The sequence below is a fragment of the Rhinopithecus roxellana genome, chromosome 5, assembly GCF_007565055.1.
Source record: "Rhinopithecus roxellana isolate Shanxi Qingling chromosome 5, ASM756505v1, whole genome shotgun sequence".
In the NCBI taxonomy this organism is placed as follows: Eukaryota; Metazoa; Chordata; class Mammalia; order Primates; family Cercopithecidae; genus Rhinopithecus; species Rhinopithecus roxellana.
In genome coordinates this window covers 144,117,858-144,130,787 of record NC_044553.1, presented here as the reverse complement: position 1 = coordinate 144,130,787, position 12,930 = coordinate 144,117,858, and the positions used below count along the sequence as shown (strand labels likewise).

General features: G+C 39.9%; 1 pseudogene across 1 annotated transcript in view; it reads left to right on the top strand.

The window, feature by feature from the left end:
• The window catches only part of LOC104674007, a 32,802-nt pseudogene extending 25,006 nt beyond the window's left edge, over positions 1–7,796 (top strand). Inside the window, exon 2 of the transcript XR_749590.2 lies at positions 4,225–7,796. The product of XR_749590.2 is annotated as a eukaryotic translation initiation factor 4 gamma 2 pseudogene (transcript). The remainder of the gene's footprint in view (positions 1–4,224) is intronic.
• Positions 7,797–12,930: the final 5,134 nt, after the last annotated feature.

Genomic DNA, 12,930 nt, shown 5'->3' with positions numbered 1-12,930 from the left:
TTGTTGTTGTTTTTTGAGACGGAGTCTCGCTCTGTCGCCCAGGCTGGAGTGCAGTGGCCGGATCTCAGCTCACTGCAAGCTCCGCCTCCCGGGTTTACGCCATTCTCCTGCCTCAGCCTCCCGAGTAGCTGGGACTACAGGCGCCCGCCACCTCGCCCGGCTAGCTTTTTGTATTTTTTAGTAGAGACGGGGTTTCACCGTGTTAGCCAGGATGGTCTCGATCTCCTTACCTCGTGATCCGCCCATCTCGGCCTCCCAAAGTGGTGGGATTACAGGCTTGAGCCATCGCACCCGGCACAAACTACTCCATTTTTAAAAAATTTCTTCATCTATGAGAAAAATTACTCAGCCCTTAATAAAAATTATGATATTTGACCTGAGGTGAGCCCTGAACATGGCACAGACAGCCTGTTGCATGCACTTGGTCAAGTGCTTTTCCACATTCACAAGTAGTTGCTACAAATATGCATTCATTTATTCTAAGTCTCCTCCCCATCACCACATCACAATACATGACCTAGTTTCCAAATTTATGGAACTAAAAAGTTATCTCACTCCTTCATTTAAAAGTTTGCTTTTATTCATAGTTCAAAGTACTTCATCCATAGTTCAATGGTTCAAAGACTATCCTATTAACATCACCTTTATTTCCTAATATCTATAACTCATCTTGATTAGAAACAACTTCGACCCCCTACTCCTTTCTCAAGGAGGCTTCTTTACTGCCTTCCACTGGATCATTCCCCTAAGAATACACAAGTACTATAATACAAAAATAAAATATTCAATAACCCTTTATTGTATGTATTGTATAATGTGTTGTATCCTCTTTGGCTATTGCCCTATCACATTTTCTTTTATCATTCCTCAGCTTATCAAAACAGAGCTCAATACATGGTATCTCCCCTTTTTCACTTCTTAAATTGCTGAAAATTTGCTGTGTCCCCTTGAAAACGACATGAAGAAGTCATCAAGCATTCCTAATCTTTAAATCTAATGGGGAATATTCCATTGTTATCTTACTGGCCAGTGATACTGTTGACCACTTTCTCCTTTCTCAACTTTCACTACACTACACTCCCCTGAAACCTCCTTCTTAGTGTTTAGGAGGTTTTTTGTTGTTTTTTTTCAATTGTTTGTTTTTTGTGTTTTGTTTTTGAGACGGGGTTTCACTCCACAACCCAGGCTGGAGTACAGTGGCATAAACTTGGCTCACTGTAATCTCCGCCTCCCAAGCTCAAGTAATCCTCCCACTTCAGGCTTCCAAGTAGCTGCAGCCACAGGCATGTGTTACCACACCCAGGTATTTTTTTTTTTCTTTCGCATCTTCTTGTAGAGACAGGGTTTCCCCATGTTGCCCAGGTGGGTGTCGAGCTCCTAAGCTCAAGTAGTATGCCCACCTTGGCTTCCCAAAGTGCTGGGATTACCGGCATGAGCCACTGAGCCTGACCCCTTCTTAGTGTTTTTGTTTGTTTGTTTTTAACTGGATCATACACTTCTTTTTGCTTCTTGTGTATTAAGAGTTTTCTGTGTTTGTAGAGTTTTACAGATCTTTTTCTCTCCATAATCTCCCTCTGGAGTCTCCATTTTATGCCACCTTTTCAATTACCTCTATTGCTTCCCCGTTTTGAAACAACACTTTCCTACTCTCTGGAGCCCTCACTGCTGTCTCTTAAGCTCCTCATCTTTTCTTCCAAATTCCAAGTTGACAACTCAGCATGAAAGTTCTGAGTGTACCTCAAACTCATTCTCTCCTAAAAAATAAAAAAATAAAAATCTCATTATTCTGTTTCTACCAGCCTTTCCTCCCGTTTTCCCTGATTTGGTAAATGAAATGCCCTCTTCTCTAGTTGCCGTAGCCAAAACCAGAGAGAGATTTCAACCTTCTTTCTCTCTCATTCCTGCAGTCAATAAGCCACTAAATTCCAACATTTCTACTGGCTGTTCCTCTCTATCCTCAAATCTGCCTACTCCTCTCCAAGTTTGAGGTCGCTGTCACAGTTCATTAGTTAATCATGCCTCACTGGAACCACAGAAGTAATGATCTACTTTCACTTCCTTTCCCAAGCCTAGTATACTCCAAGCCATCAAGACACTCTCCACACCACAGCCTGGGCAGTGTTTCAGAGATGCAAATCACTGGTCATCTTAGTGTTTTTCCAGATGTTTCCTATCCCTTATAGTCTTAGTAGGGCATAAAATGCTCTTGTATGACCTGACTTCTACTGTGTTAACTCTACAAGTACTCTGCACCTAACACTACTGAATTGTTTGCACCCATTCCACAGTCTAATTCTCATATATTTGAGTATCTTCTAAGAGTCTTTTCTCATTTTTGCCCCACTAATACATTTCTCTTCATCCTTTAAGACTTAATTTTATTAACCTGCCATTAATGAAGCCTTCCTTTGCTCTCACAGATGGACTTAGGTACTTTTTCTTCTCTTTTTACATAACATTTCATATATTCTTTTATGAACACTTTTATCAGGTTGTTTTGTGACTATTTTGTTTAGCTGTTGGTCCACCAAATTCAATATGAACTGCACTAACACAAAGACCCTGTTATATTCTCTTTCTAAAACTTTTTATAAAATAGCATGAAATGTTTGTGAGTGAAGTATTGAGTGTTAGACGAGAGACAGGCATATAAATTATTAAAATACAGTACCAAGAATGACACACACTTTATTGAGATATTGATGAAGACTGAATGTATGGAAGAGGAAAAGATTATGACCACACACATTCAATTTTGGCCTAAAAGTACATATATTACAATAGCAGGAGAGGGTGAGATGCCATTATAGGGAGCAGTGTTCATTTGAAGTCCTGCTATCTGTTGTCCAATAAGATAATCCAAAAAAACCTAGGGATATAGATCTAGAGTTCAGAAATAAGATTGGGCTGCAGAAATAGACATAATGATTCTTCAAGTAATTCTTCAGGTTGCCTGGCCATTTAACTAAAAGCAAAACAAACAGCTAATTAAAATCTAACTAAGAACATGGAAGTAAAAATCACAACACATACTGTTTCAGCTGCATAGTCTGATGTGAAAAGTCTGTGTGGTAAATGAAAAAACTGAGTGTTTTGGGAAATAAAAATGTAAAGGAGATGTTAGATTTTATTTTGAAATGTTTCTGATACTCTATTAAGGAATTAAAACTGCAGGTATTCGAGAGTCATTTAAGTATTTTTGACAGGTGTGGGTTTTAAGAAATTTTCTTAAAATATAAAACAATGCTGTATTCCTAGTTACTCAGGAGGTTAAGGCAAGAGGATTGCTTGAGCCTGGGAAGCAGTGGTTGCAGTGAGCTGAGATCACAGCACTGCATTCCAGCCTGGGCAACAGAGTGAGACCCTGTCTCAAAAATAAATAAAAATAAAAATAAAACAATGGATTGTAGGAGGTGGACAGGATGGGAAGTCCCTTAAATAACTCAGGATAGGCCGGGCAAGGTGGCTCACGCCTATAATCCCAGCACTTTGGGAGTCCAAGGCGGGTGGATCACCTGAGGTCAGGAGTTTGAGATCAGCCTGACCAACATGAAGAAACCCATGAAGAAACCCCGTCTCTACTAAAACTATAAAATTAGCCAGGCATGGTGGCACGTGCTTGTAATCCCAGCTACTCGGGAGGCTAAGGCAGGAGAATCGCTTGAACCCAGGTGGTAGAGGGTAGCCTGAGCTGAGATCACGCCATTGGACTCTAGTCTGGGCAACAAGAACAAAACTCTGTCTCAATAATAATAATAATAATAATAATAATAATTCAGAATAAAGGATAAAGGGTTAGGGCAGTGAATACCAATAACAAGCATCTGGAATCTGACTTCTGACTTTGGTGGCACCATTATATCCTCTGAGGCCCCAAAGGGCATAAAAAACTTTATCTGCAAGTATGTTCAAAAAGAAAGACTATATTTTACTACATATTATGTAGGCTACATCGTGTCCTGAAAATTGCTTTTTCACAAATTGTTCTTTCGATTTATGCTAGGTACTTAACTCACCCATCTCTCCTACAGTTCTTATTAGAAGTCTGTGCAGTTGTTTACATATCTGCCCCACCCTGCAAGTATCAGAGCAACTTACAGGATGTAGTTGGATTAAAAAATCTTTCCACTAAGAGAGAACAGAGCAGTGAGTTGGAGCTCTATGGAGGTGGCAGTGGGTACCAGGTGGCGGCTGCAGCAGTGACTCCTCTGAGCTGAGTTTCAGGCCGTCCCCGACTCCTTCCTTCCCCTTCCCTCCCCCCTTTTTTTTTTGTTTTCCGTTCCCCTTTCCCCTCCCTTCCCTATCCCGGACGACCGGATCCTGAGGAGGCAGCTGCGGTGGCAGCTGCTGAGTTCTCGGTGAAGTGCTTCTTCGGGCGGAGGAGGAAGTAGGGGTGCACCTCAGCACTATCCCAAGACTGCTGGCAACAGCGAGTTCCTGGGGAAAACCCCAGGGCAAAACGCTCAGAAATGGATTCCTGCACGAAGCACTAGACGAGATGACAACTCCGCAGCAAACAACTCCGCAAACGAAAAAGAACGACATGATGCAATCTTCAGGAAAGTAAGAGGCATACTAAATAAGCTTACTCCTGAAAAGTTTGACAAGCTATGCCTTGAGCTCCTCAATGTGGGTGTAGAGTCTAAACTCATCCTTAAAGGGGTCATACTGCTGATTGTGGACAAAGCCCTAGAAGAGCCAAAGTATAGCTCACTGTATGCTCAGCTATGTCTGCGATTGGCAGAAGATGCACCAAACTTTGATGGCCCAGCAGCAGAGGGTCAACCAGGACAGAAGCAAAGCACCACATTCAGACGCCTCCTAATTTCCAAATTACAAGATGAATTTGAAAACCGAACTAGAAATGTTGATGTCTATGATAAGCGTGAAAATCCCCTCCTCCCCGAGGAGGAGGAACAGAGAGCCATTGCTAAGATCAAGATGTTGGGAAACATCAAATTCATTGGAGAGCTTGGCAAGCTTGATCTTATTCACGAATCTATCCTTCATAAGTGCATCAAAACACTTTTGGAAAAGAAGAAGAGAGTTCAACTCAAAGTGTCAGATAATGAGGACAGTGGGACCTAGATTAGACCATGAACGAGCCAAGTCCTTAATGGATCAGTACTTTGCCCGAATGTGCTCCTTGATGTTAAGTAAGGAATTGCCAGCGAGGATTCGTTTCCTGCTGCAGGATACCGTAGAGTTGCGAGAACACCACTGGGTTCTTCGCAAGGCTTTTCTTGACAATGGACCAAAGACGATCAATCAAATTCGTCAAGATGCAGTAAAAGATCTAGGGGTGTTTATTCCTGTTCCTATGGCTCAAGGGATGAGAAGTGACTTCTTCCTGGAGGGACCGTTCATGCCACCCAGGATGAAAATAGATAGGGACCCACTTGGAGGACTTGCCGATATGTTTGGACAAATGCCAGGTAGCGGAATTGGTACTGGTTCAGGAGTTATCCAGGATAGATTTTCACCCACCATGGGATGTCATCGTTCAAATCAACTGTTCAATGGCCATGGGGGACACATCATGCCTCCCACACAGTCGCAGTTTGGAGAGATGGGAGGCAAGTTTATGAAAAGCCAGGGGCTAAGCCAGCTCTACCATAACCAGAGTCAGGGACTCTTATCCCAGCTGCAAGGACAGTCGAAGGATATGCCACCTCGGTTTTCTAGGAAAGGACAGCTTAATGCAGATGAGATTAGCCTGAGGCCTGCTCAGTCTTTCCTAATGAATAAAAATCAAGTGCCAAAGCTTCAGCCCCAGATAACTATGATTCCTCCTAGTGCACAACCACCACGCACTCAAACACCACCTCTGGGACAGACACCTCAGCTTGGTCTCAAAACTAACCCACCACTTATCCAGGAAAAGCCTGCCAAGACCAGCAAAAAGCCACCACCATCAAAGGAAGAACTACTTAAACTAACTGAAACTGTTGTGACTGAATATCTAAATAGTGGAAATGCAAATGAGGCTGTCAATGGTGTAAGAGAAATGAGGGCTCCTAAACACTTTCTTCCTGAGATGTTAAGCAAAGTAATCATCCTGTCACTAGATAGAAGCAATGAAGATAAAGAAAAAGCAAGTTCTTTGATCAGTTTACTCAAACAGGAAGGGATAGCCACAAGTGACAACTTCATGCAGGCTTTCCTGAATGTATTGGACCAGTGTCCCAAACTGGAGGTTGACATCCCCTCGGTGAAATCATATTTAGCACAGTTTGCAGCTCGTGCCATCATTTCAGAGCTGGTGAGCATTTCAGAACTAGCTCAACCACTAGAAAGTGGCACCCATTTTCCTCTCTTCCTACTTTGTCTTCAGCAATTAGCTAAATTACAAGATCAAGAATGGTTAACAGAACTTTTTCAACAAAGCAAGGTCAATATGCAGAAAATGCTCCCAGAAATTGATCAGAATAAGGACCGCATGTTGGAGATTTTGGAAGGAAAGGGACTGAGTTTCTTATTCCCACTCCTCAAACTGGAGAAGGAACTGTTGAAGCAAATAAAGTTGGATCCATCCCCTCAAACCATATATAAATGGATTAAAGATAACATCTCTCCCAAACTTCATGTAGATAAAGGATTTGTGAACATCTTAATGACTAGCTTCTTACAGTACATTTCTAGTGAAGTAAACCCCCCCAGCGATGAAACAGATTCATCTTCTGCTCCTTCCAAAGAACAGTTAGAGCAGGAAAAACAACTACTTCTTTCTTTCAAGCCAGTAATGCAGAAATTTCTTCATGATCACGTTGATCTACAAGTCAGCGCCCTGTATGCTCTTCAGGTGCACTGCTATAACAGCAACTTCCCAAAAGGCATGTTACTTCGCTTTTTTGTGCACTTCTATGATATGGAAATTATTGAAGAAGAAGCTTTCTTGGCTTGGAAAGAAGATATAACCCAAGAGTTTCCAGGAAAAGGCAAGGCTTTGTTCCAGGTGAATCAGTGGCTAACCTGGCTAGAAACTGCTGAAGAAGAAGAATCAGAGGAAGAAGCTGACTAAAGAACCAGCCAAAGCCTTAACTTGTGCAAAACATACTGTTGCTATGATGTAACTGCATTTGACCTAACCACTGCGAAAATTCATTCCGCTGTAATGTTTTCACAATATTTAAAGCAGAAGCACGTCAGTTAGGATTTTCTTCTGCATAAGGTTTTTTTGTAGTGTAATGTCTTAATCATAGTCTACCATCAAATATTTTAGGAGTATCTTTAATGTTTAGATAGTATATTAGCAGCATGCAATAATTACATCATAAGTTCTCAAGCAGAGGCAGTCTATTGCAAGGACCTTCTTTGCTGCCAGTTATCATAGGCTGTTTTAAGTTAGAAAACTGAATAGCAACACTGAATACTGTAGAAATGCACTTTGCTCAGTAATACTTGAGTTGTTGCAATATTTGATTATCCATTTGGTTGTTACAGAAAAATTCTTAACTGTAATTGATGGTTGTTGCCGTAATAGTATATTGCCTGTATTTCTACCTCTAGTAATGGGCTTTATGTGCTAGATTTTAATATCCTTGAGCCTGGGCAAGTGCACAAGTCTTTTTAAAAGAAACATGGTTTACTTGCACAAAACTGATCAGTTTTGAGAGATCGTTAATGCCCTTGAAGTGGTTTTTGTGGGTGTGAAACAAATGGTGAGAATTTGAATTGGTCCCTCCTATTATAGTATTGAAATTAAGTCTACTTAATTTATCAAGTCATGTTCATGCCCTGATTTTATATACTTGTATCTATCAACAAACATTGTGATACTTGAAAAAAAAAAAAAAGAGAGAGAGAGAACAAATACAGCAGGGCTCACTCTGCCACCAGTAATGAGCCCACTCCTCTATACAGCTCATACCAGAAGTCTTTGCTAAGTTACACAACCAGAGGGGCAGTGAAAGATGGGACTAAGTTCAAAGACACCACTAGGATCTACACCAACAAAACTCACTGTAGAGAAGAAAAATGCAAATAAACTGGTCCTGTGCTATAATTTCAGATACCATTCAACAAATTCTTACACAGAGTCACGAGATGGGAAGTAACTGGCAAGATGAGATGAAGGTCAACCTTTAAGCCAAGGCCAGATTCCCTTAAATTCTACTGTAGCGTAGCAACTCAGCTGATACAGACCTTTGCAGTCTGCTTCTAAATCTAAGTTTTCCTTGTTTTACCCCAACTTTTTTGACTCCTTTTACATTGTGTGTGTCTCTATTTCTGATCCCATAAAACTTTTTTCTTTTTTGACCCTATCTTGAATATTGAGAAGTACTACAATAGAATTTCAAAAATACCAACAAAAATTATGAATCATATTATTTGCATTAGACAAGCTTTCCCCAAGACAGATGTAGAGATTGCTTTTAAGTTGTTTTGTTCTACCTTTGTGTGTTAAATATCATTTTGTCCCTCCAGATTCACACTTCTCCTTTCTTCACTCTGCTGGACTCTGGAAGGCCAATGCTTTTACGTTACATAGATGGACCCCTTCTCTCTGTCTTTGTAAGTTGGTTTTGGCCAATGGAAGGTATAGACAGGAGATAAGAGAGTGAGAAGAAGGTGAGGTCGACTTCCTCCCTGCCAGGTGACTGCCATCTAACTGAATCCTTTATGGAGCTCTTGAGCTTACAGTTACCTCTTTCCAGAATCCTTGAATTTTAGTCTTTTTCCCTCTAGGCCTCTTTCCAGCCCCTCATTAATTTTCCTAAATTCTTCCCAAACCTGCTTAAATAGTCCCTTTAGTAAGCTTTTTCAAATTACTGGTTTAAATGTGCCATCTGTTTCCTACCAGGACCTTGATTGATATGTCTCATATCTGTTTACTGGAAATCAACTTTTTAAAGAGTGATGAAAAGATGGGAAGGAAAAGAGCATGGAAACCTTGTATTCTTTGGCCTTGTCTTAGTAAAATGAAACCCTGCTTTCCATTCTTCTTTCCCATCCACAAGTCAAGGCTGATAGAGCAAGTCCCCAACAGACGCCCAAGGCTCATAGGTAGAGCCGGCAGATCGTGGTGTGCCTCATAGAACTTCTAACTCTACGTAGTCCAAAATCATCTCCATCTTGGTGGCTTGGTAGAGTTTGTTGTGTCCTCAATTTATAGTCTGAAAAATGAAGCAAACTTAGCTCCTAGACTCTTGTGCAGATTGGGTCCTGGTGGCCCCCATGTGCTTGTGGGGCAGTTCCAACTACATTTCTCTGTACTCTGGTCCTAATTTTTATAATATTATAGTTATTATGTGTTATATTGGGGAAATATCTTGACCCCAACTTACTCAATATTTTTAGCTACAGATGGATGTGGTGGCTCCCACCTGTAATTTTAGCACTTTGGGAGCCTGAGGTGGGAGGATTGTTTGAGGCCAGGAGTTTAAGACCAGCCTGGGCAACAAAGGGAGAACCTGTCTCTACAGTTTTTTTTCTTTTTGGACTTCGCCAGGTGTGGTCATACGCCTATAGTTTCAGCTTCTCGGGAGGCTAAGATGGGAGGATTGCTTGAGCCCAGGAGTTCAAGACTGCAGTGAGCTGTGATCACACCACTGCACTCCAGCCCAGGTGATAGAGCAAGAACCTGTCTCTGAAAAGAGAAAAAAACAAAAACAAAATATTTTTAGCTACTACCCTTTTTTGTCATCTAGTTTATTGATATGAATATATGTCACAGATGTCAATGTTTTTGACTAATACATACAACTCCACCTTCTAATTTTCATATGACTATATATATTCATAAACAATATTTTCACATCATGTTGAAATTTAGCTATGATCATTTCAAAGAGCTGTAGATATGAAAGAGGTAGCTTAACAGACTTTAACAATTTCTTCAAAACTCTCCCTTCTCCACAAACTGTTCTGTAATTCTGATCGTAAGTACATACACTAACAGTTGTTTAAATGAGAGACCAAAATCCAATCCTAACCTTGTGAGTAATTTATTTTGTCTAAAAAAAGACACAAATATAAGTTGGCATAAGGTTTTATATTATTTAGGAATAATTTATTACATCATATATTATGATGCTAAAGTTATGTTGGTATTTCTCTCCTCAAGAATAGTTTTGAAAACATTCCTAGCCATGATCATCCATCATATAAATATGTAAAGTTTGTGTAGATGTCAGGAAAATCAGTGAAAACCAATAATTATTTGCATCTGCATCAAATAACACGGTTATTAGTGAGAAATCATAATGATGATTATTATTTTCAGAATGTTTATCAAAACTTCTCTGCTTTTGTCCCCAGAAAAGAGAAAAGAACATCTTCTAGTTTATGTTTATAGAAATATGAGTACCTTTTTAAGATCTCCCGGAACTATACCAAAGTTGATTATCTTATGTTTTAATAATGATATGAAGTCACTTAAATCTGCTTTAAATGGAATCAAAAACAACTAGCAAAAGATAATTCAACAAAATTGAGATACTATTAGTGAAAGAAATGTAAAAATGTTTTGAGATCTGCAGATTGGATTATGCCAACTGTTATTATTGCACTCATATACTGAGTTTTAATGCCTCTAGGAAACAGCCTCTGCAGTATTTTATGTTCTATGTCAGCTTAATTTTACTTATTGCACAATTAAATCTCTCTTAAACAATTCAAGGAAAATCTTTATTCTTTCAATGAACTTTAAAAGTATAATAAATTGGCAGCTCTACTTAGAAATTCTTTTCTAATAAAACATTATAAGTGGTTAGATCATTAAACCTGGTTTGAAAAGCCTACATATTGGGAAGAAAACCTACCATAGCTTATACAATGGAAGCATCTGCTAAACCTTCTGACACAGACTCGCAGAGAGAGGAATATATATATATGTGTGTGTGTGTGTGTGTATATATATGTATGTGTATATATATATGTGTGTGTGTGTGTGTGTGTGTATATATGTGTATATATATACTTTGTTTTTTAGATGGAGTTTTACTCTTGTTGCCCAGGCTGGAATGCAATGGTATGATCTTGGCTCACTGCAACCTCTACCTCCTGGGTTCAAGCAATTCTCCTTCCTCTGCCTCCTGAGTAGCTGGGATAACAGGGGCCCACCACCACGCCTGGCTAAATTTTTTTGTATTTTTAGTAGAGATGGGGTTTCATCATGTTGACCAGGCTGGTCTTGAACTTCTGACCTCAGGTGATCCATCCTCTTTGGCCTCCCAAAGTACTGGATTACAGGTGTGAGCCACCACACCCTACCAAGAGGAATATAATTTTAAAACAGAAACCAAATGGCCAAGACTGAATGCATGGTTCTTAAGGGACAGTGCTATTTTCTATCTGCAAAGGTCACCTGGCCTTTGAGCATGCAGCAAGCAATGAAAATGCCTCAGAGCTAAACCCAGCAGGACTGTTCTTTTAACAAGGACTCATCCTAATATGAAGTCATGTCTTTTCTTAGGGAAGTAGACAATTCTATCACTACTAATATTTGAACCATAAATAAATGGAAAAATTCACCATTAGATTTATTAGAGAATTGGACAGTAATACAATGAATGGAATTGCACATTGGTGAAATAATCAAATAGATATGTCAACATATTACTCAGGATAGTAACTTAGAGTCAAGAAAGACTTTCTGCAGTGCTTCAGAAGCAAGTTATATACACAAAGTGTAGTCCTGAGATAGAAAAGCCGTGAAGTGGCAGATATCCTGTAGGAATGTTCATTTCTTTTTACACATACTTCAGATTTACTTTGCTTGTAGCTCGAACTCCATCTTTTTTAAACTGTTGCAGACCATTGCTTGGTGAGATCTGTATGTTCCAGTTTCTTAGTTAATCAATCCTTCCTGATAAGCACTCTCTGAGTACTTTTAAGTTTGCAGAATGTTATACAAGCTTTCAATATTTTTGTATTTTTGATGAACATTGAGATAAGCCTAAAAAATTTGTCATGGTTCCCCAAAACTAAGTTCAACTGTGCATATTCAGGTAAAAAGAAAATGCTTACTTCTACCCAGGGTCAAATCGTAGCTTTAGTCCAGAGAAAACGTTGTAGAGGAAAGAGCCTTGGAATTACATAGACTTGGGTTTCAAACTGACATCTTCCACATTTTTTGAAGATGAACAGATTATTGAAGTCACTGAGTATCAGTGCTGCATCTATAACTTCTGGATTTATTCTTCCCACCTGTCAGAATCTGTTTCTGGCTTCTGACCAGAAACATTGCTTCCCAGCCTGTCAGAATGGCCTCCCTGCAGGCTGCAACAGTTACCAGCAGCAAATCTGTGTGGGTCTACAGCAACCTCAGTTCTTGCCTCCTTAGAAGAAAGAATTTGACCAAGGGGCATAAGGCATAGTGAGAGACCAAGGCAAGTTTAGAGCAAGAGTGAAAACTTATTAAAAAGCTTTAGAGCAGGAATACAGAGAAGTAAAGTGTACTTGGAAAAGGGCCAGGTGAGCAACTTGAAAGATCAAGTGCCCAGTTTGATCTTTGACTTGGGGTTTTATAAATTGGCATTCTTCTGGGGTCTGTGTCTCTTCTCCCCTGATGCTGCTATAAAGACACATGCACACGTATGTTTATTGCGGTACTATTCAAAATAGCAAAGACTTGGAACCAACCCAAATGTCCATCAATGACAGACTGGATTAAGCAAATATGGCACATATACACCATGGAATACTATGCAGCCATAAAAAAGGATGAGTTCATGTCCTTTAAAGGGACACGGATGAAGCTGGAAACCATCATTCTTAGCAAACTATCGCTAGGACAGAAAACCAAACACCACATATTCTCACTCATAGGTGGGAATTGAACAATGAGAATGCTTGGACACAAGGTGGAGTGGGTTGTCTTCATGTAGCAAGAGATTATTCTCTTGGAAGGGCAACATGCACGGTGTGTTTACTGGAGTTGTACTCAGGCTCACTTGAGGCATTCTTTCCTTACCAGTTGTATGTTCC